This window comes from Oncorhynchus gorbuscha, linkage group LG04 (genome assembly GCF_021184085.1).
Source record: "Oncorhynchus gorbuscha isolate QuinsamMale2020 ecotype Even-year linkage group LG04, OgorEven_v1.0, whole genome shotgun sequence".
NCBI classification, from domain to species: Eukaryota; Metazoa; Chordata; class Actinopteri; order Salmoniformes; family Salmonidae; genus Oncorhynchus; species Oncorhynchus gorbuscha.
The window spans coordinates 70,740,133-70,760,803 of NC_060176.1; the positions used below are offsets into that span (position 1 = coordinate 70,740,133).

At 41.6% G+C, this 20,671-nt stretch overlaps 1 long non-coding RNA gene across 8 annotated transcripts; it reads right to left on the reverse strand.

The window, feature by feature from the left end:
- Positions 1 to 8,251: 8,251 nt before the first annotated feature.
- LOC124034597 lies at positions 8,252 to 20,578 on the reverse strand. 8 transcript variants are annotated; one of them, XR_006838597.1, is made up of 6 exons: positions 20,435 to 20,507; positions 19,988 to 20,184; positions 15,304 to 15,404; positions 13,837 to 13,900; positions 10,418 to 10,537; positions 8,252 to 9,935 (listed from the first exon to the last, which is right to left on the reverse strand). It is a non-coding gene; the product is annotated as an uncharacterized LOC124034597 (long non-coding RNA). The 8 variants fall into 8 exon arrangements; XR_006838595.1 differs by lacking the exon at positions 19,988 to 20,184 and having other exon boundaries at positions 20,435 to 20,578; XR_006838596.1 differs by lacking the exon at positions 19,988 to 20,184 and having other exon boundaries at positions 10,418 to 10,522; positions 20,435 to 20,577.
- Positions 20,579 to 20,671: the final 93 nt, after the last annotated feature.

Genomic DNA, 20,671 nt, shown 5'->3' on the forward strand with positions numbered 1-20,671 from the left:
GCTAGTCCTTTCTCCTTTATCCTATTCTGCTATACAGGCTAGTCCTTTCTCCTATTCTGCTATACAGGCTAGTCCTTTCTCCCATTCTGCTATACGGGCTAGTCCTTTCACCTTTCTCCCATTCTGCTATACAGGCTAGTCCTTTCTCCTTTATCTTATTCTGCTATACAGGCTAGTCCTTTCTCCTATTCTGCTATACAGGCTAGTCCTTTCTCCTATTCTGCTGTACGGGCTAGTCCTTTATCCTATTCTGCTATACTGGCTAGTCCTTTCTCCTATTCTGTTATTCGTGCTAGTCCTTTCTCCTTTATCCTATTCTGCTATACGGACTAGTCCTTTCTCCTATTCTGCTCTACGGGCTAGTCCTTTATCCTATTCTGCTATACTGGCTAGTCCTTCTCCTATTCTGTTATTCGGGCTAGTCCTTTCTCCTATTCTGTTATTCGGGCTAGTCCTTTCTCCTATTCTGTTATTCGGGCTAGTCCTTTATCCTATTCTGTTATTCGGGCTAGTCCTTTCTCCTATTCTGCTATACTGGCTAGTCCTTTCTCCTATTCTGTTATTCGGACTAGTCCTTTCTCCTTTATCCTATTCTGCTATACGGACTAGTCCTTTATCCTATTCTGTTATTCGGCCTAGTCCTTTATCCTATTCTGTTATACAGGCTAGTCCTATCTCCTATTCTGCTATACGGACGAGTCCTTTCTCCTATTCTGCTATACGGGCTAGTCCTTTATCCTATTCTACTATACTGGCTAGTCCTTTCTCCTATTCTGCTATACGGGCTAGTCCTTTCTCCTATTCTGCTATATGGGCTAGTCCTCTCTCCTTTATCCTATTCTGCTATACGGGCTAGCCCTTTATCCTTTATCCTATTCTGCTATACGGACAAGTCCTTTCTCCTATTCTGCTATACGGGCTAGTCCTTTCTCCTTTCTCCTATTCTGCTATAGGGGCTAGTCCTTTCTCCTTTCTCCCATTCTGCTATACAGGCTAGTCCTTTCTCCTTTCTCCTATTCTGCCATACGGGCTAGTCCTTTCTACTTTATCCTATTCTGCTATACAGGCTAGTCCTTTCTACTTTATCCTATTCTGCTATACGGGCTAGTCCTTTCTACTTTATCCTATTCTGCTATACGGGCTAGTCCTTTCTACTTTATCCTATTCTGCTATACAGGCTAGTCCTTTCCCCTTTCTCCTATTCTGCTATACGGGCTAGTCCTTTCTACTTTATCCTATTCTGCTATACAGGCTAGTCCTTTCTACTTTATCCTATTCTGCTATACAGGCTAGTCGTTTCTACTTTATCCTATTCTGCTATACGGGCTAGTCCTTTCTACTTTCTCCTATTCTGCTATACGGGCTAGTCCTTTCTACTTTCTCCTATTCTGCTATACGGGCTAGTCCTTTCTACTTTCTCCTATTCTACTATACAGGCTAGTCCTTTCTACTTTCTCCTATTCTGCTATACGGGCTAGTCCTTTCTCCTTTATCCTATTCTGCTATACAGGCTAGTCCTTTCTCCTATTCTGCTATACAGGCTAGTCCTTTCTCCCATTCTGCTATACGGGCTAGTCCTTTCACCTTTCTCCCATTCTGCTATACAGGCTAGTCCTTTCTCCTTTATCATATTCTGCTATACAGGCTAGTCCTTTCTCCTTTCTCCTATTCTGCTATACGGGCTAGTCCTTTCTACTTTATCCTATTCTGCTATACAGGCTAGTCCTTTCTACTTGATCCTATTCTGCTATACAGGCTAGTCCTTTCTACTTTCTCCTATTCTGCAATACGGGCTAGTCCTTTCTACTTTATCCTATTCTGCTATACAGGCTAGTCCTTTCTACTTGATCCTATTCTGCTATACAGGCTAGTCCTTTCTACTTTCTCCTATTCTGCTATACAGGCTAGTCCTTTCTACTTTCTCCTATTCTGCTATACGGGCTAGTCCTTTCTACTTTATCCTATTCTGCTATACAGGCTAGTCCTTTCTCCTTTATCTTATTCTGCTATACGGACAAGTCATTTCTCCCATTCTGCTATACGGGCTAGTCCTTTCACCTTTCTCCCATTCTGCTATACAGACTAGTCCTTTCTCCTTTCTCCTATTCTGCTCTACGGGCTAGTCCTTTCTCCCATTCTGCTATACAGGCTAGTCCTTTCTCTTTTCTCCTATTCTGCTATACAGGCTAGTCCTTTCTCCTATTCTGCTATACAGGCTAGTCCTTTCTCCTATTCTGCTATACAGGCTAGTCCTTTCTCCCATTCTGCTATACGGGCTAGTCCTTTCACCTTTCTCCCATTCTGCTATACAGGCTAGTCCTTTCTCCTTTCTCCTATTCTGCTATACAGGCTAGTCCTTTCTACTTTATCCTATTCTGCTATACGGGCTAGTCCTTTCTACTTTATCCTATTCTGCTATACGGGCTAGTCCTTTCTACTTTATCCTATTCTGCTATACAGGCTAGTCCTTTCCCCTTTCTCCTATTCTGCTATACGGGCTAGTCCTTTCTACTTTATCCTATTCTGCTATACGGGCTAGTCCTTTCTACTTTATCCTATTCTGCTTACAGGCTAGTCCTTTCTCTTTCTCCTATTCTGCTATACGGGCTAGTCCTTTCTACTTTATCCTATTCTGCTATACAGGCTAGTCCTTTCTACTTGATCCTATTCTGCTATACAGGGCTATACAGGCTAGTCCTTTCTACTTTCTCCTATTCTGCTATACGGGCTAGTCCTTTCACCTTTATCCTATTCTGCTATACAGGCTAGTCCTTTCTCCTTTATCTTATTCTGCTATACGGACAAGTCATTTCTCCCATTCTGCTATACAGGCTAGTCCTTTCACCTTTCTCCCATTCTGCTATACAGACTAGTCCTTTCTCCTTTCTCCTATTCTGCTCTACGGGCTAGTCCTTTCTCCCATTCTGCTATACAGGCTAGTCCTTTTCTTTTCTCCTATTCTGCTATACAGGCTAGTCCTTTCTCCTATTCTGCTATACAGGCTAGTCCTTTCTCCTATTCTGCTATACAGGCTAGTCCTTTCTCCCATTCTGCTATACGGGCTAGTCCTTTCACCTTTCTCCCATTCTGCTATACAGGCTAGTCCTTTCTCCTTTCTCCTATTCTGCTATACAGGCTAGTCCTTTCTACTTTATCCTATTCTGCTATACGGGCTAGTCCTTTCTACTTTATCCTATTCTGCTATACGGGCTAGTCCTTTCTACTTTATCCTATTCTGCTATACAGGCTAGTCCTTTCCCCTTTCTCCTATTCTGCTATACGGGCTAGTCCTTTCTACTTTATCCTATTCTGCTATACGGGCTAGTCCTTTCTACTTTATCCTATTCTGCTATACAGGCTAGTCCTTTCTACTTTCTCCTATTCTGCTATACGGGCTAGTCCTTTCTACTTTCTCCTATTCTGCTATACAGGCTAGTTCTTTCTACTTTCTCCTATTCTGCTATACAGGCTAGTCCTTTCTACTTTCTCCTATTCTGCTATACGGGCTAGTCCTTTCTCCTTTATCCTATTCTGCTATACAGGCTAGTCCTTTCTCCTATTCTGCTATACAGGCTAGTCCTTTCTCCCATTCTGCTATACGGGCTAGTCCTTTCACCTTTCTCCCATTCTGCTATACAGGCTAGTCCTTTCTCCTTTATCTTATTCTGCTATACAGGCTAGTCCTTTCTCCTATTCTGCTATACAGGCTAGTCCTTTCTCCTATTCTGCTGTACGGGCTAGTCCTTTATCCTATTCTGCTATACTGGCTAGTCCTTTCTCCTATTCTGTTATTCGTGCTAGTCCTTTCTCCTTTATCCTATTCTGCTATACGGACTAGTCCTTTCTCCTATTCTGCTCTACGGGCTAGTCCTTTATCCTATTCTGCTATACTGGCTAGTCCTTCTCCTATTCTGTTATTCGGGCTAGTCCTTTCTCCTATTCTGTTATTCGGGCTAGTCCTTTCTCCTATTCTGTTATTCGGGCTAGTCCTTTATCCTATTCTGTTATTCGGGCTAGTCCTTTCTCCTATTCTGCTATACTGGCTAGTCCTTTCTCCTATTCTGTTATTCGGACTAGTCCTTTCTCCTTTATCCTATTCTGCTATACGGACTAGTCCTTTATCCTATTCTGTTATTCGGGCTAGTCCTTTATCCTATTCTGTTATACAGGCTAGTCCTATCTCCTATTCTGCTATACGGACGAGTCCTTTATCCTATTCTACTATACTGGCTAGTCCTTTCTCCTATTCTGCTATACGGGCTAGTCCTTTCTCCTATTCTGCTATATGGGCTAGTCCTCTCTCCTTTATCCTATTCTGCTATACGGGCTAGTCCTTTATCCTTTATCCTATTCTGCTATACGGACAAGTCCTTTCTCCTATTCTGCTATACGGGCTAGTCCTTTCTCCTTTCTCCTATTCTGCTATAGGGGCTAGTCCTTTCTCCTTTCTCCCATTCTGCTATACAGGCTAGTCCTTTCTCCTTTCTCCTATTCTGCCATACGGGCTAGTCCTTTCTACTTTATCCTATTCTGCTATACAGGCTAGTCCTTTCTACTTTATCCTATTCTGCTATACGGGCTAGTCCTTTCTACTTTATCCTATTCTGCTATACGGGCTAGTCCTTTCTACTTTATCCTATTCTGCTATACAGGCTAGTCCTTTCCCCTTTCTCCTATTCTGCTATACTGCTATACGGGGCTAGTCCTTTCTACTTTATCCTATTCTGCTATACAGGCTAGTCCTTTCTACTTTATCCTATTCTGCTATACAGGCTAGTCCTTTCTACTTTTCCTATTCTGCTATACGGGCTAGTCCTTTCTACTTTCTCCTATTCTGCTATACGGGCTAGTCCTTTCTACTTTCTCCTATTCTGCTATACAGGCTAGTCCTTTCTACTTTCTCCTATTCTACTATACAGGCTAGTCCTTTCTACTTTCTCCTATTCTGCTATACGGGCTAGTCCTTTCTCCTTTATCCTATTCTGCTATACAGGCTAGTCCTTTCTCCTATTCTGCTATACAGGCTAGTCCTTTCTCCCATTCTGCTATACGGGCTAGTCCTTTCTCCTTTATCTTATTCTGCTATACGGACAAGTCATTTCTCCCATTCTGCTATACGGGCTAGTCCTTTCACCTTTCTCCCATTCTGCTATACAGACTAGTCCTTTCTCCTTTCTCCTATTCTGCTCTACGGGCTAGTCCTTTCTCCCATTCTGCTATACGGGCTAGTCCTTTCTACTTTATCCTATTCTGCTATACAGGCTAGTCCTTTCTACTTGATCCTATTCTGCTATACAGGCTAGTCCTTTCTACTTTCTCCTATTCTGCAATACGGGCTAGTCCTTTCTACTTTATCCTATTCTGCTATACAGGCTAGTCCTTTCTACTTGATCCTATTCTGCTATACAGGCTAGTCCTTTCTACTTTCTCCTATTCTGCTATACAGGCTAGTCCTTTCTACTTTCTCCTATTCTGCTATACGGGCTAGTCCTTTCTACTTTATCCTATTCTGCTATACAGGCTAGTCCTTTCTCCTTTATCTTATTCTGCTATACGGACAAGTCATTTCTCCCATTCTGCTATACGGGCTAGTCCTTTCACCTTTCTCCCATTCTGCTATACAGACTAGTCCTTTCTCCTTTCTCCTATTCTGCTCTACGGGCTAGTCCTTTCTCCCATTCTGCTATACAGGCTAGTCCTTTCTCCTTTCTCCTATTCTGCTATACAGGCTAGTCCTTTCTCCTATTCTGCTATACAGGCTAGTCCTTTCTCCTATTCTGCTATACAGGCTAGTCCTTTCTCCCATTCTGCTATACGGGCTAGTCCTTTCACCTTTCTCCCATTCTGCTATACAGGCTAGTCCTTTCTCCTTTCTCCTATTCTGCTATACGGGCTAGTCCTTTCTACTTTCTCCTATTCTGCTATAGGGGCTAGTCCTTTCTCCTTTCTCCCATTCTGCTATACAGGCTAGTCCTTTCTCCTTTCTCCTATTCTGCTATACGGGCTAGTCCTTTCTACTTTATCCTATTCTGCTATACAGGCTAGTCCTTTCTACTTTATCCTATTCTGCTATACGGGCTAGTCCTTTCTACTTTATCCTATTCTGCTATACGGGCTAGTCCTTTCTACTTTATCCTATTCTGCTATACAGGCTAGTCCTTTCCCCTTTCTCCTATTCTGCTATACGGGCTAGTCCTTTCTACTTTATCCTATTCTGCTATACAGGCTAGTCCTTTCTACTTTATCCTATTCTGCTATACAGGCTAGTCCTTTCTACTTTCTCCTATTCTGCTATACGGGCTAGTCCTTTCTACTTTATCCTATTCTGCTATACAGGCTAGTTCTTCTCTTTCTCCTATTCTGCTATACAGGCTAGTCCTTTCTACTTTCTCCTATTCTGCTATACGGGCTAGTCCTTTCTCCTTTATCCTATTCTGCTATACAGGCTAGTCCTTTCTCCCTATTCTGCTATACAGGCTAGTCCTTTCTCCCATTCTGCTATACAGGCTAGTCCTTTCCTTTCTCCCATTCTGCTATACAGGCTAGTCCTTTCTCCTTTATCTTATTCTGCTATACAGGCTAGTCCTTTCTCCTATTCTGCTATACAGGCTAGTCCTTTCTCCTATTCTGCTGTACGGGCTAGTCCTTTATCCTATTCTGCTATACTGGCTAGTCCTTTCTCCTATTCTGTTATACTGGCTAGTCCTTTCTCCTTTATCCTATTCTGCTATACGGACTAGTCCTTTCTCCTATTCTGCTTACGGGCTAGTCCTTTCTCCTATTCTGTTATACTGGCTAGTCCTTCTCCTATTCTGTTATTCGGGCTAGTCCTTTCTCCTATTCTGTTATTCGGGCTAGTCCTTTCTCCTATTCTGTTATTCGGGCTAGTCCTTTATCCTATTCTGTTATTCGGGCTAGTCCTTTCTCCTTTCTCCTATTCTGCTATACGGGCTAGTCCTTTCTCCTTTCTCCTATTCTGCTATACAGGCTAGTCCTTTCTCCCATTCTGCTATACGGGCTAGTCCTTTCTCCTTTCTCCTATTCTGCTATACGGGCTGGTCCTTTCTCCTTTCTCCTATTCTGCTATACGGGCTAGTCCTTTCTATCTCCTTCTGTATTGTTATTGTTCCACATGTTATGTCATGTTCTGACTATCGTTTTCTCAGTGCTGTGTGATTTACTCTGTTGTTTCTTCCCATGTGGTTCCCATCCAGTCCCTACTGGTTCCATGTATGTATGGTGCCGAATACAATACATGTGGAAATTAGGTTGGCAGGTAGCCTAGTGATTAGAGTGTTGGGCCAGTAACCGAAAGGTTGCTGGTTTGAATACCTGAGCAGACAAGGTGAAACATCTGTTGACGTGCCCTTGAGCAAAGCACAACCCTAGTTTGCTCCAGGTGTACTGGACTACTATAACTGACCCTGTAAAATAACACATTTCGCAGCACATACTGTATCTGACAATGCATATATTTTTTGGTTTTTAAACCATTGATGTATTGTTAAGGTTTCAAAATGATCTATGGCCTGTGTAATATTATACTGTAGGAAGCTGTAGGCTCAAGTAGAACTGTAAACAGTGACTGGCAAATCACTCTAAAATTGGAGATTACTTGGAACAGCCGTTCTGTTCTGTCTTGTTTTATCCCCTTGCACTCACAATATAGTTGAAAACTTTAAAATGTCCTGGTTTTGTAGCACAAATGTTCACACACGCACGCACGCACGCACACACACACACACACACACACACACACAGATTTTTGTAATGTTTTCTGTAATGTTATATGGACGCATTGATCAACTAAGTATACATCTCCACTGGCAGTTTTCTCCTCCCTCTGCTGAGTTGAACTTGAGAGTGAGGCCCTGTGAATCTTTCTGCTGAGTCAGAACCCAGTGGAGCTCTGAAGCCGCTCACTGTGTGTGTGTGTGTGTGTGTGTGTGTGTGTGTGTGTGTGTGTGTGTGTGTGTGTGTGTGTGTGTGTGTGTGTGTGTGTGTGTGTGTGTGTGTGTGCGTGTGCGTGTGTGTGTGTGCGTGTGTGTGTGCGTGTGTGTGTGTGTGTGCGTGGTGGTGTCCCAATTGCCAGATCTGAAGGTTTCAACATGGATCTCTGCCATAACGTGCTCAGCTCTTTACACGCTCTCCTTCTGGGCAAGGAGAGATCCCTGAGTCTCTGTCAAGACTATGGGCATGGTTTCACTTAGGAGCTCTTTGATTGGGTAACACATGCACTGTGAATCATGAATCTGGTCCTTTGTTTTTTCTCTTCTTTATTTTTAAATCTGAAAGCATTGGTAGACAAGGAAGAGCATAGACATTTCACAGAAAATAACTCTATGGTCCAATGGTTGTTTTAAGTCTCTTGCCTGTTTGATGGATGTATACTCCCAAACCTAAAATGAGTTTACTTCAGGGGGCATGATTTTGTCTCCTAAGAAAATGTATCAAATATCTGTCTGAACTCTAGTAACATTAGCCAAGATGTGACCCCCAGCTGTAACCTCAGCAGCTGAAAAACGGGTGATCATGCACTCTTTTGAGACATTTAGAAAAAAAGAAAAAAAGTTGCTATTTCTAGAACCTTAAAATCGTTCTTTGGCTGTCTCCATAGGAGAACCCTTTGAAGAACCCTTTTTGGTTCCAGGTAGAACCCTTTTGTAGAACACATGTAGAACACTTTCCACAGAGGGTTCTACATGGAACTCAAAAGGGTTCTACCTGGAACTAAAAAGTGTTCTCCTATGGGGACAGCCAAATAGCCCTTTTGGAACGCTTTTTTCTAAGATTGTAGCGCAGTGGTTCTCAACCTTTTTTGGTTATGCTAATCACATGTTGCTCTGCTCAGAGTACCCTTGATGAAGGAGGTACCCCCTGCGGATGGACGATATCTGAGAGCAGGCTGGAGAGAGCGACCCTGCTGTCCCCTGGTGATTGGCCCCTCACTCTCAAACCCACAGAACGATCTGGAAGCATTCATATCATCTGAAGAACCACAGACCATATCCACATGCCAATCAGGCCTTTCACTGTGTAGAAAAGAGATGCCTTATCGACATGATTGGATTTGTTCAAATCAATTGTATTATAGGGTTACAAAGTCATGTATGACAACTTTTCCAGAAATTAGTGAGTGAATGAGTGAGTGAGTGAAGAACACTCAACTTTGAAGACAGTGAAACATAAATAATCACAAGCATACCCTATTCTTTCAACAACAAAAACTGTAATCCCAGTGATTGGATGAAAAAAATGAAGATTAAAATGAAACATTATTCTTAAAAAATCAAGTGGCACATTTCCTTAGCTGACAAGAAAAATGAGCATCAGATAATAAATCAGATTACACTAGTCCCTGCTCTGTCACTGCTCTTACACAGCTTTACCTATATCCCCATCTAGTGGAGACCAGGAAACATGACTTCAACAAACTTATACTGTAACTGAAAGATCCGAGAAAAGCAGAAATTGTGTCATAAGGAAGAAATGAGGAAAAACAGATTAAGTTCAATTCAAGAGTTGGGAAATAACTGATATATGTGACAAAATAACATAATTACAGACATTGTGACAGTGACAGACTGTGTTTCAAAACAACAGAGATTATAGGAAACTGAGCCCGTATCCACAAAGCAGCTCATAGTAGGAGTGCTGATCTAGGATGGGGTCCTCCCTGTCCATAATAATCCCTGTCCATAGTGATCTAAAAGGTCAGTACTCCTGTTCTGAGATGTTTAATGGATACAGGCACAGACCACCAGCTTTAGTCTTACATCCTACGGGCATCAACCACCAGGACCAGGATCTTATAGGAGGACATTTGGTCAAGATGTATTCTTTCTGCCATTCTCAGCTGCTTTTCATTTGTCCAGGAGGATAACCAGGGGAAGTTTAACCTCTGGGTCTTTGGACATTGGGACGTCAACAGTGACCTTAATGGAGTAGAGAATAGTTGATATTTGAGACATTGATTTGCAGTCTATTTCCAGAGTCTTTAAGGTTACATTTGAGTTCAATTTCAACATCTCAAAGATCTCATAATGGTGTAACTTACACGGTGAATTTCTAAATACATTTTTATGAGAACTGCATTGCATTCCCTTCACACTCAAGCACAAAACACTCTCTCTTCCTCTAACCATATTCAAAGCAGTGGACTAAAAAGTTATTTGAAATAAACAAAACACAAGAGGTGCAGCTGCAAAACTGGTCAGTCTGCTGTCTTATCACTTTAAAATGCTTGGGTACACTCAAGCATGGTGGTGCTGGATCACATTACTACTCCCATCACTGTTATCACACGTATATGGAGAAGTTCATGTGAAAGAATGTTACCTCACTTAAGCAGCATCAAATAATGTTCTACCCTCCTTTTCTCTTCAATTCAGAGCATAAAACTCTCATCATAATATACCTTCATTGTGTAACTTCAGGATTGATCAGTCTAGGAGGTTCCTAGGTGGTATGAGGCACACAGTAGACGGTTATGGTAACATCTCTTGTAATGCCACTGGTGTACCTGGTATAAACACACCTTTGTATAAGAGAAACAGAAACAATAACACAAGTCCATTGATTCAAATAAATCAAGCCTGGAAAACAGTGAATACATTAAATGTATTACCATCTTAACGGGACACATCCTGATCAAATCTATTGTCAAATTGATGTCATTAAATCTCAAGGAAAATCTCACCATATCTCCCATAGTAGGCACAACATACCATCATACATCTGCTTGGTAATATCTGATCATTTACTATTTATGAAGTAATCAAAATCAGAGGTTGACTGCAATTATACACGCCATCCATTTTTCCTTCCTGCAACAATATTTGCTCAAGACTGAAGTATTCCTTCTTGCTACTGAACTCCTTAGTAAATTTATTTTGATGTTCGTTCCATTCCACCTTGGCTTTACCTATTGCCTTGACAACAAGAGACTTGACTGTGGTCTTCTTGGATTCTTCCAAGGAGTTTCCCCAATATTCATTTACTGTGTTGTCGTCAACTGAGAAACTTTTGATTGTCATTGTGTTGTTGCCAGTGATTGTTTGCAAGTGTGTTAGAACACTATGAGATAAAAACCTAAAGCAAGAGTATGGCTGTTCATGTTCAGAGCAGACTCTTCAAATGATGTCCAGTGAGATACAAAGTCACTAAGGAGATTCTCCTATATGTAAGGGATAATCACCAAGGTGTTATGCGTTCTATGGAAAATATGATTTACGTGGAAGGCAAGTGGAGATTCCTCAGAGGAGGAATGGGAGGACCGTCTGTCACAATCGTTGGAATAAATGGACCAAGGTGCAGCGTGCGTAGATTTCACATGTTTTAATAAATAAAACGCACCAAAACAAAACAAACGAAACGTGAAGTAATGGAGTGCTCACAGGCACTACACAAAATCAAGATCCCACAAACAACAGGTGGGAAAAGGCTACTGCCTCTGATTGGGAACCATACCAGGCCAACATAGAAACTAAAAGACTAGAATGCCCACCCTAATCACACCCTGACCTAACCAAATAGAGAAATAAAAGGATCTCTAAGGTCAGGCCGTGACACTGTCCTCCTCAGTGAATATTCATAAAAATATGTGTAACGGTTTTCGTCCTCCTCTTCTGAGGAGGAGCAGGAAGGATCAGACCAATGCGCAGCGTGGTAAGTGTCCATAATATAATTTTAATTAAATATAACTGAACACTGAAAACAAAAGAATAAGAGAATAACTGGAAACCGTCACAGTCCCGTATGGAGCAAACACAGACAGGGAAAATAATCACCCACAACCAACATGGGGAAAACAGGATACCTAAGTATGATTCTCAATCAGAGACAACGATCGACAGCTGCCTCTGATTGAGAACTGTCACGGTGCTGACTTTTGCCCAATGCCTGCAGCAAAAGCCTCTACCCCGTCCTCTGGCTGGGCAGAGTACTTTGGGACTTTAGTTACTTCGGTGTAACAAGGGCCTTGCCGTGCGGCCCTACCAACCCTTCTATTTATCCGTAATGGCCCTTCGCGTGAGTTGGGTTTGTTCCTTCGTTCACGTTGTCACTCCTTTATTGTCCGGTCTAGTATGAGGCCTTGGATAGATATACTCCTATTTAAATATTATTAAGCGTTATGGATTCCTCCTATATTTCCTTACCCTCAAGTTATCTTTACCTATGTATATATCAATATCTAATAACAACTCCTAGTAGTTATTATGCTCGTCAGCTAGTAGTCACTCGGAAACTAGTATTGGTATATGTTTTGACTTCCTTAAAAATATATTATTGTCCACACAATGAAATATTCTTTAGTGCAATCACTTTAACCTATAACCAGGGTCACTTTCTGTTCAGTGAGAGTGTCAAAGCCGTTTGCTCTCCAGATCGTTAATCTGGCCTAGTTGTCAAAGTTTCAAGCTTTTATTAAGTCACTCTGTTTTTTGTCATATACACATCATTACAATTCAATGGTTATACAGTTTCTCAATACAACAATAATGCTCAATCAATCCTTAATGCTTTAAGCTATGCCAGATAATATTGCAAAACTTTAAATGCGTTAACACTTCTAACAATATTGACTAAATAGTGAAAATAGTTAAATTACCTTAAATGCTCAGTCCCTTGGTCACTTTCCCGTAATCGGTATTCTTACGGCTATGACGCTAGATTCCGAATTCCAGTATCTCTATACACTTTCAACTCTGTGTATGGACTCAATATATTGTAACTGGTATTTTGCTGTTTCCTTGTATTGCCAATCACATCTGTGCCTGATGTCTCACTGAGTGACCGCCACTTTGTCTTTATTCAAGAGGTGGTTAGACCTCTATAGGTTCTATTTTTTGCATATGGTAAAATAATCCCCTTCCTTCCTCCCAGTATTCTATTATCCCATGAGGAGGAATTTCCAGGGTGTAGGTATAACACTATATCATTCAACCATTTAGCTTCAGGGCTTGGTCCTGTAATTCGCCTCTGTGTGCTGCGCCTTACTCGGTACCTGGAGCTATTCTCTTTCAGACATAATGTATTTAAGCCCCCTTGATCCATACCCTGTTTTAGGCCCTCAGGGTGTGTTAGGTTAAGTTCTGTTTTGTCGTGCGCCAGTGTGGTCAGGGGGGCCACTTCCCTTTTAGCTCGCTCTAGGGTGCTAATCTTGTTTTCGCCTGGTTCACGGGATGTCGTTATAGCTGAACTTGCAGATGCATGACTTGCTGATGCATGACTTGTGGTCATGCTATTTGTGCTCATCTGAGGCAAACGCGTTGGTTTCGTCCTCTTAGGCCTGGCCGAGGTGTTGGAAGTTAAACTGTGGCACTCAACACTTTCCCAAGGTGAACTGGCCGTACTTTGATCATAGATAAATTTGATCTCTGTTATATTCTCTGCATCACCCAGCTGTCCCCTCCACTGGCTGCCTTTATATGAATTCATATATTGTCCATTTTCACATGTCTGATTAACCAGTACTGGTCCTTTAGTTATATTTACTATATACCCTTGGAGTGTGTTACTGGTCACTAATTTCCACAACACCACTATGGTATCATTATGGTCCCAGGTCAGATCCCATTTCGTAATATTATATCTCTGTTTTAACTTAACTGAAGGGTGTCCTGGACACAGTGAGTCATGTGTTATGGTGCATTGTACTGGTGTGCCCCATCTCTTTGTAAATGCTCTATAGGTTGGTATAGAGTTGGCACATTTTTCTTGGAGTATCTCTAGTCCCTGTACTAATTCTCTCTCTTGTTTTTCATACACTATCCCTAGGTTTAGTCCTATTATTATGGCGGTGGGTACTAATATTATGGTGGAAAGGATACTTACCCACCAGAACCATCCCACCTTGCATTCCCTATGCCTGGTTCTATATTCTCCCAGCCTCATTTCCCTGTGGAAACAGAGGGAGACATTCTGGTTAGTTTTGTTTCCTTCTTTATTTATTTATTTTTTTACAAATGGCGGACCTAGTATGGCCTGTGTCCCTTTGTCTAGATGTGCCCTCTCCAAGGTCTTGTGTGTCTGAGGTTAGTTTTCTTTTTATTAGGTTAATCAACCTTCTCATTTTTCCTTGTGGATCAGGTAGAGCAGCTTCTTTTCTGCCTCTTCCCTCTCCAGGAGCTGCTTTCCTGTCCACCAACATGTGGCACGAGTATACACAGTCCAATTTGGTTTTGGGGTCCTGGGCAATGTATATTTGCCAGCCCAATTTCACAATGTGCCTTTCTCTTTTGTCACCCCTTACGGGTTCTGTATCCTCTATGGCCCTAAGCTTGGAGACACAGCACATTGTCTTCTCTTTCCTCATTAACCTGCCCCAGTTATGTTCTCTCACTGGCTTACATGTTCCTTCCCACCAGCATCTTCTCATTACCCCATGGTGGTCGTTTCTCTCATGGTTATTGTCTAATTCATATTCATCATCTTGTTCCCAGTCACGTCTGTTTGTCAACATCTGACTGAGGTAAGTCCTAGGGTTCCATAGGGAAAAATTCCCGTCTACCCTCATCCAACATTCTGGTTCTCCTGGTTGTGTTCCATATCCTGTCACTGGGACTGGGTCACTTTTCCTTTCTTCCAGCCACTGTTCACAATTTTTGTAGGTACTTATTCCTCCAGCCAATCTGAAGGGCCCTGCTTCCACAGGCCATAGGCCTTCCTCCCTTCTCACAGGAGTGAGTAAGCTACCCCTTAACAGGTCATTTCCCCCTCTCAGTTTCTGAGGTCTGCACTCCACACAGTTCTTCTGGACCAACACACCTCTGTGTGTCCATACACATGTGCACCACTTCGGCTCCCATCCTGCTGTCACTACCTGTACTCCTACCATGCAGTTTGGAAATACGTCCCTATCACATCTCTTGCACCAGAGAACCCTTCCTACTCTTTGCCTACCACCTCTCTTACCACAGTCACTTCCTGTGGCTATCTGCCTTATGCTCATCTTGGCTGGGCCTTCATACTGCACCTCCCCTGTGGGTTCTCCGCATACCTCACATGGGGCTATGTTCATATAACCTTTCTGTCCTGGATCTGTGCACCTGCTTTCATGCCACACAACCCTGGTATTCCCCCGAACTACCACTCCTGCTTTTGCCAGTTGTTCGTGTCTTAGATGAGTGGTTATCCATACTGTGTCATCTGAGCGTCTCACCTGTATTCCTGACCTGCAGGTCAACATGTGCAGCCACTCTGGATTAACTACTCTGGTGGACATACCTTTTTAAGTTGTGCAACGTCTACCGTTATATCACCGTCTACTTTGATCGTGTTTGCACTGATCACGGCAATTACCTGGCGTCTTTTTCCGTCTTTTTGTTGTTGTTTGTTTTTGTTTTGTTGGGACTCTATTCCCCGTGTCAGCTCCTGGTCTTAATCCTAATCCAGTCTCCCACCTGTAACACACAAGGTAGAGGGGGAGGCTGCGCATTAGCTATTTCCACCACTGTGCTGATGTTGGGTAGTCCCATCAATTCTCTTGGGCCCTGTGTCTGTTGGAGTTCATTTCCACACAGCCCTGTGGCAACTTAGGTCCCCAATCTTTCTCTGCCTTCCATAACCCTAGGGTCGTCTTTAATTTCCCTATGGTCCTCTCGGCACAGCCATTGGCCTGTGGGGTGTAAGGGGGGGAGTATATATGTGTGACCCCATGGTCCACACACCACTCCTCCACCTTCTTATTCTTATACTGTCTTCCATTATCGGTTCTAATGGATGGGAAAGGACCTAGAGCAAGGGTTAGAAGGTTAAGCATTTGCAACACTGGCACCGCATTGGATGAATTTGATGTGAGCACTATTGAGTATCCTGTAGCCATACACACCGCTACTATAGCGTACCTGTTCCCTAGGGAGGTGGCCACCTTCATAGGACCCATAGTATCTAATGCTATTTGTTTCCATGGTGTGTTGCACTTAATGTGTTGACCTGCTATCCTGCCTAGGTTGCTAACCTTTTGGTCTTGGCATATGATGCATTTCTTGCATATTTCTAGTACTTCTTCTCTAGTATAGAAAATGCCCTCATTTGTTAGCCTTTTCATGAATATTCGGGACCCCAAGTGGCCCCAATCCTCATGGAGTGCTCTCAGTTAGTATTTTTCTCGTTTATAGAGAACTATTCTTCCCATTTGAACTAGTTAATCTACCTATTTATTGCCTAGTTGGTTAAAGTCTGCTTCTGCACTTACTGACTCGGCAGTGTGAGCCTTTTAATGACTTACCACTATGTCCATTTTATCCATTATACTCATGGATTTTCCTCCACTCACCCTCATATTGAATTGGCTTATTTTTGGTACCTCTGTACCCGTTATTCTGCCAAATCTTTTTATCTGAGGCCATAGCTCGCACACAGTAATAACTGTCGGTCACTATTTCTATCCTTTTCAGGTTAGACCCTATACAGTGTAAAAGTGCCTCCAGCACTGCCATTACCTCTGCCTTTTGGGCTGTCCCTGTTATTGTTTGACTCTGTTTGGTCAGAGTATCTCCTGTAGCTTTATTTTTCACTATAAAGCCCCATCTGTTTTTTTTCTGACTTCTCGCTTCCATCCGTAAACACCACTATATCACTGCGTTTTTCTTTTGGTGTTTTATGCTTCCTTTGCCTTGCTTTAGGAGGTTCAACTTCTTGTTCCCAACCTTTGTCTGCTACAAAGAGTACTCCCATGGTTCCTACTACATTTCTCCATTTGTCCCAGGTGGTGGTTGTCACCTCTAGCAATTTCTTTGTGTGGTTGTCTGCCCATAGCCTGTTTAGCTCCTGGTCTTTTATTATCATTTGTTGACCCTGAGTCAGTGATAATATCTTGTTCCAATATATTTCTAATCGGGCCATCTTGGCTCCTTCAGACGTATATTTCATCACTGGTTCCTTTAAGTGTTTACTGTAGCACTTCACTGTTCTCTCCGATCCTTCATTGGCCACTCATAATAACCCGTCCCTATCTATGTCCTCCCCTTCTAATTTTACAAATATCCATAGGGGCAGATCTGGGTTTCTTGGCTCATTAGTCTGGGTTACAGCTGCCATATTTTTTAACTTTATCCATGATTCAGTCATTTTGTCTGTTCAAATTATGGGCTCTCTCCCATATTGCTTGTGACAGCTCTAGTTGGTAATTTTGTCTAGTAATGCCTTTATAGCAATGCTTAGCTACCCTGCTATAGCCCGGTATGTGGTTTCTAATATACCCTGATTTACCTAGGCATTTCTGCATCTCACTCACTGTTCGTGGCTTCTCCATTCTCTGCACTTCTCCATTCTCTTTCACTTTGTATCCTTTACTCGCAATTGCTGATTGTGAAACCGAGAAAGCTGACTTCCTCCCTGCCTATCTGGCATTTTGTCAGATTCAGTTTCCTGCCTGCAGTATTCAACTTGGTTAAGGCCTCTTTTGTGTCTGGCTATTTTGCAATGCTCCCCTGGCTTATGTACTCCTGCAATTATTTTATGTGTGTTCTGACTCTCTCGATTTGGTCTGGAACAAAAAATGGTTCATATTTATGACTCCCCTTACTTATAATTATTTAGCGTCCAATAAGCTGAGGAGATTTTCTTCTCCTTGTAGCATATTTATCCGTAAGTGGTTTATTATTTTCATATATTTTTTAAAGTCCATCCTGAAATTGTACCTTGAGGTGTCCACTCCTTTTTCGCTTCCGCATCTGCTTCCTGTTGCCGCAACTACTGACAGTACCAGATATGGTCTCTGTTTCCAAATATTGACTGACTGTCTCACTGTCTCCCTGTTTACACTAATGACATTTATAGAACTCAACATTTCTATGTAGTAATCTATAAAATCATTATATAGTTCAACTTAATTAACCCGATACTCTCAATGACTCTGGGTCACAACAGATGCCATGTATTCTTGTCATCTTTCTACTATTTAAAGACAAACCTTCCATTGATTAGATAAGGCCAAAACACTGCTAAACATAGCATATGTTTTCTGTACTAATGAAATCTCTCCTTCGGGAGTCCACTGTATTTTATCTAACAATAACCTGGGTTAATCTTAACTCAGTCTCATCAATAATTTTATATATATTGCATAGTATGGGATCCATTACCTACAGTACTTTATTATCCCTAAGAACTGCAACATATTTATTTTCAAAATGACATTTAATGCTTATTAAATCACTCTTTTTCTACCTTCATCTTTTCTCTGCCCTGTTTGCTTAAAATATATCCTAAATGTTTAACATAAGTCTTCCTGCATGGCTCTCAACATTACACTAGTGTCTCCTAGATTCGTTGGAGTCCCATCTTGTAGCAGGGCCATTGCCATGGGGTACCAGGGCTGTGCATAGAAGGCCACTTTGCCACAATACACACTTACATCCTCTGGCCCCCCTTCTTCTTCTGGGATGACTTTTATTAGATCCCAATTTCCTATTACTACGAGGTCTGCCTGCCTTGACGGCGTTGAAAATAATTCTCTCATGTTGCCATTTCTTCAACTTGAGGTTTGTATAAATGTCCTATTTAGTTATAAACTCTATAGTACTTTCTTATTTCTCAGGGATTTTTCCTCAAAGAGTAGACTCTAACCTGCCATTGCTCTTTACCTTGAGATTGTATTTAGATTTCCTATTTAGTTATAAACTCTATAGTACTTTCTTATTTCTCAGGGATTTTTCCTCAAAGAGTAGACTCTAACTCGCCATTGCTCTTTACCTTGAGATTGTATTTAGATTTCCTATTTAGTTATAAACCCTATAGTACTTTCTTATTTCTCAGGGATTTTTCCTCATATAACGCCTATAGTGACACTTACGCACTGTTAGCTTTACTTTCCCAAGGAAATAATACAATTTCAAAGTAGTTATACACTTTGAATATAGACTGGTGTTTCTTAATCATTTTATAATTAATTTCCACCTGTTCCAACAATTTCTAGTGAAGTTGATCAGTCTTCACGGGAAATTCTTAGGATTGAGGGCTATTTGCCTAATCCTGTAATTGGAGGGGCCGTCTGTTCCCTCTTGGTCAGCGGTCCCAGGGTATTCCTGGTACACACATTGCGAGCCTAGTGTTGGGTAGATCTGCCCTTTGCCTGCATATCATTTCCTGTTCTGTACCATTATTTTCTACCCTACTTTGCTCCTCATGAGCTGCCGTAGTATCTATGGTAGTTGCCATGGTTTTCTTTCTCTGGGTATATAGGTCCTTAACTTATTTAGTTTTCAGAGTATTATTACTATCGGTGCCCCACGTTGGGCGCCAAGTGTCACGGTGCTGACTTTTGCCCAATGCCTGCAGCAAAAGCCTCTACCCCGTCCTCTGGCTGGGCAGAGTACTTTGGGACTTTAGTTACTTCGGTATAACAAGGGTCTTGCCGTGCGGCCCTACCAACCCTTCTATTTATCCGTAATGGCCCTTCGCGTGAGTTGGGTTTGTTCCTTCGTTCACGTTGTCACTCCCTTATTGTCCGGTCTAGTATGAGGCCTTGGATAGATATTCTCCTATTTAAATATTATTAAGCGTTATGGATTCCTCCTATATTTCCTTACCCTCAAGTTATCTTTACCTATGTATATATCAATACCTAATAACAACTCCTAGTAGTTATTATGCTCGTCAGCTAGTAGTCACTCGGAAACTAGTATTGGTATATGTTTTGACTTCCTTAAAAATATATTATTGTCCACACAATGAAATATTCTTTAGTGCAATCACTTTAACCTATAACCAGGGTCACTTTCTGTTCAGTGAGAGTGTCAAAGCCGTTTGCTCTCCAGATCGTTAATCTGGCCTAGTTGTCAAAGTTTCAAGCTTTTATTAAGTCACTCTGTTTTTTGTCTTATAAACATCATTACAATTCAATGGTTATACAGTTTCTCAATATAACACTAATGCTCAATCAATCCTTAATGCTTTAAGCTATGCCAGATATTATTGCAAAACTTTAAATGCGTTAACACTTCTAACAATATTGACTAAATAGCGAAAATAGTTCAATTACCTTAAATGCTCAGTCCCTTGGTCACTTTCCCGTAATCGGTATTCTTACGGCTATGACGCTAGATTCCGAATTCCAGTATCTCTATACACTTTCAACTCTGTGTATGGACTCAATATATTGTAACTGGTATTTTGCTGTTTCCTTGTATTGCCAATCACATCTGTACCTGATGTCTCACTGAGTGACCGCCACTTTGTCTGTATTCAAGAGGTAATATATGCCATTTAGCAGACGCTTTTATCCAAAGCGACTTACAGTCATGTGTGCATACATTCTACGTATGGTACCGTATGGGACCTCTGTTTTTCTTAGACTCAGTCTCGGGGTCACCAAGTTCAACCAAGTATATTCAGATAGTGATCCAATAAGTACATAGACAAAAAATAATCCAATTTTCTAATATTGTTATAGTCTAACAAAAAGCGTATAGTGCAATAGTAAATTTACCTGTGATGATCCTCCATATGAAGTCTGTCTCACATGTTAACGAGGATCATACTGTCTTATGATCTCTGTTCTCTTTATATATCTTTTTGAAGGGAAAGTTCCAACTGGTGCTGTAGACCTACGTAATCTTAGGCCTGTGTGTTAAACGGAAGCTTCCTATTATTATCCTTTAAGGTCATGCACTACTGACTCTCATATTGCTGCTTCCGTGTTACTGTTGGCTGATTCTACTCAATC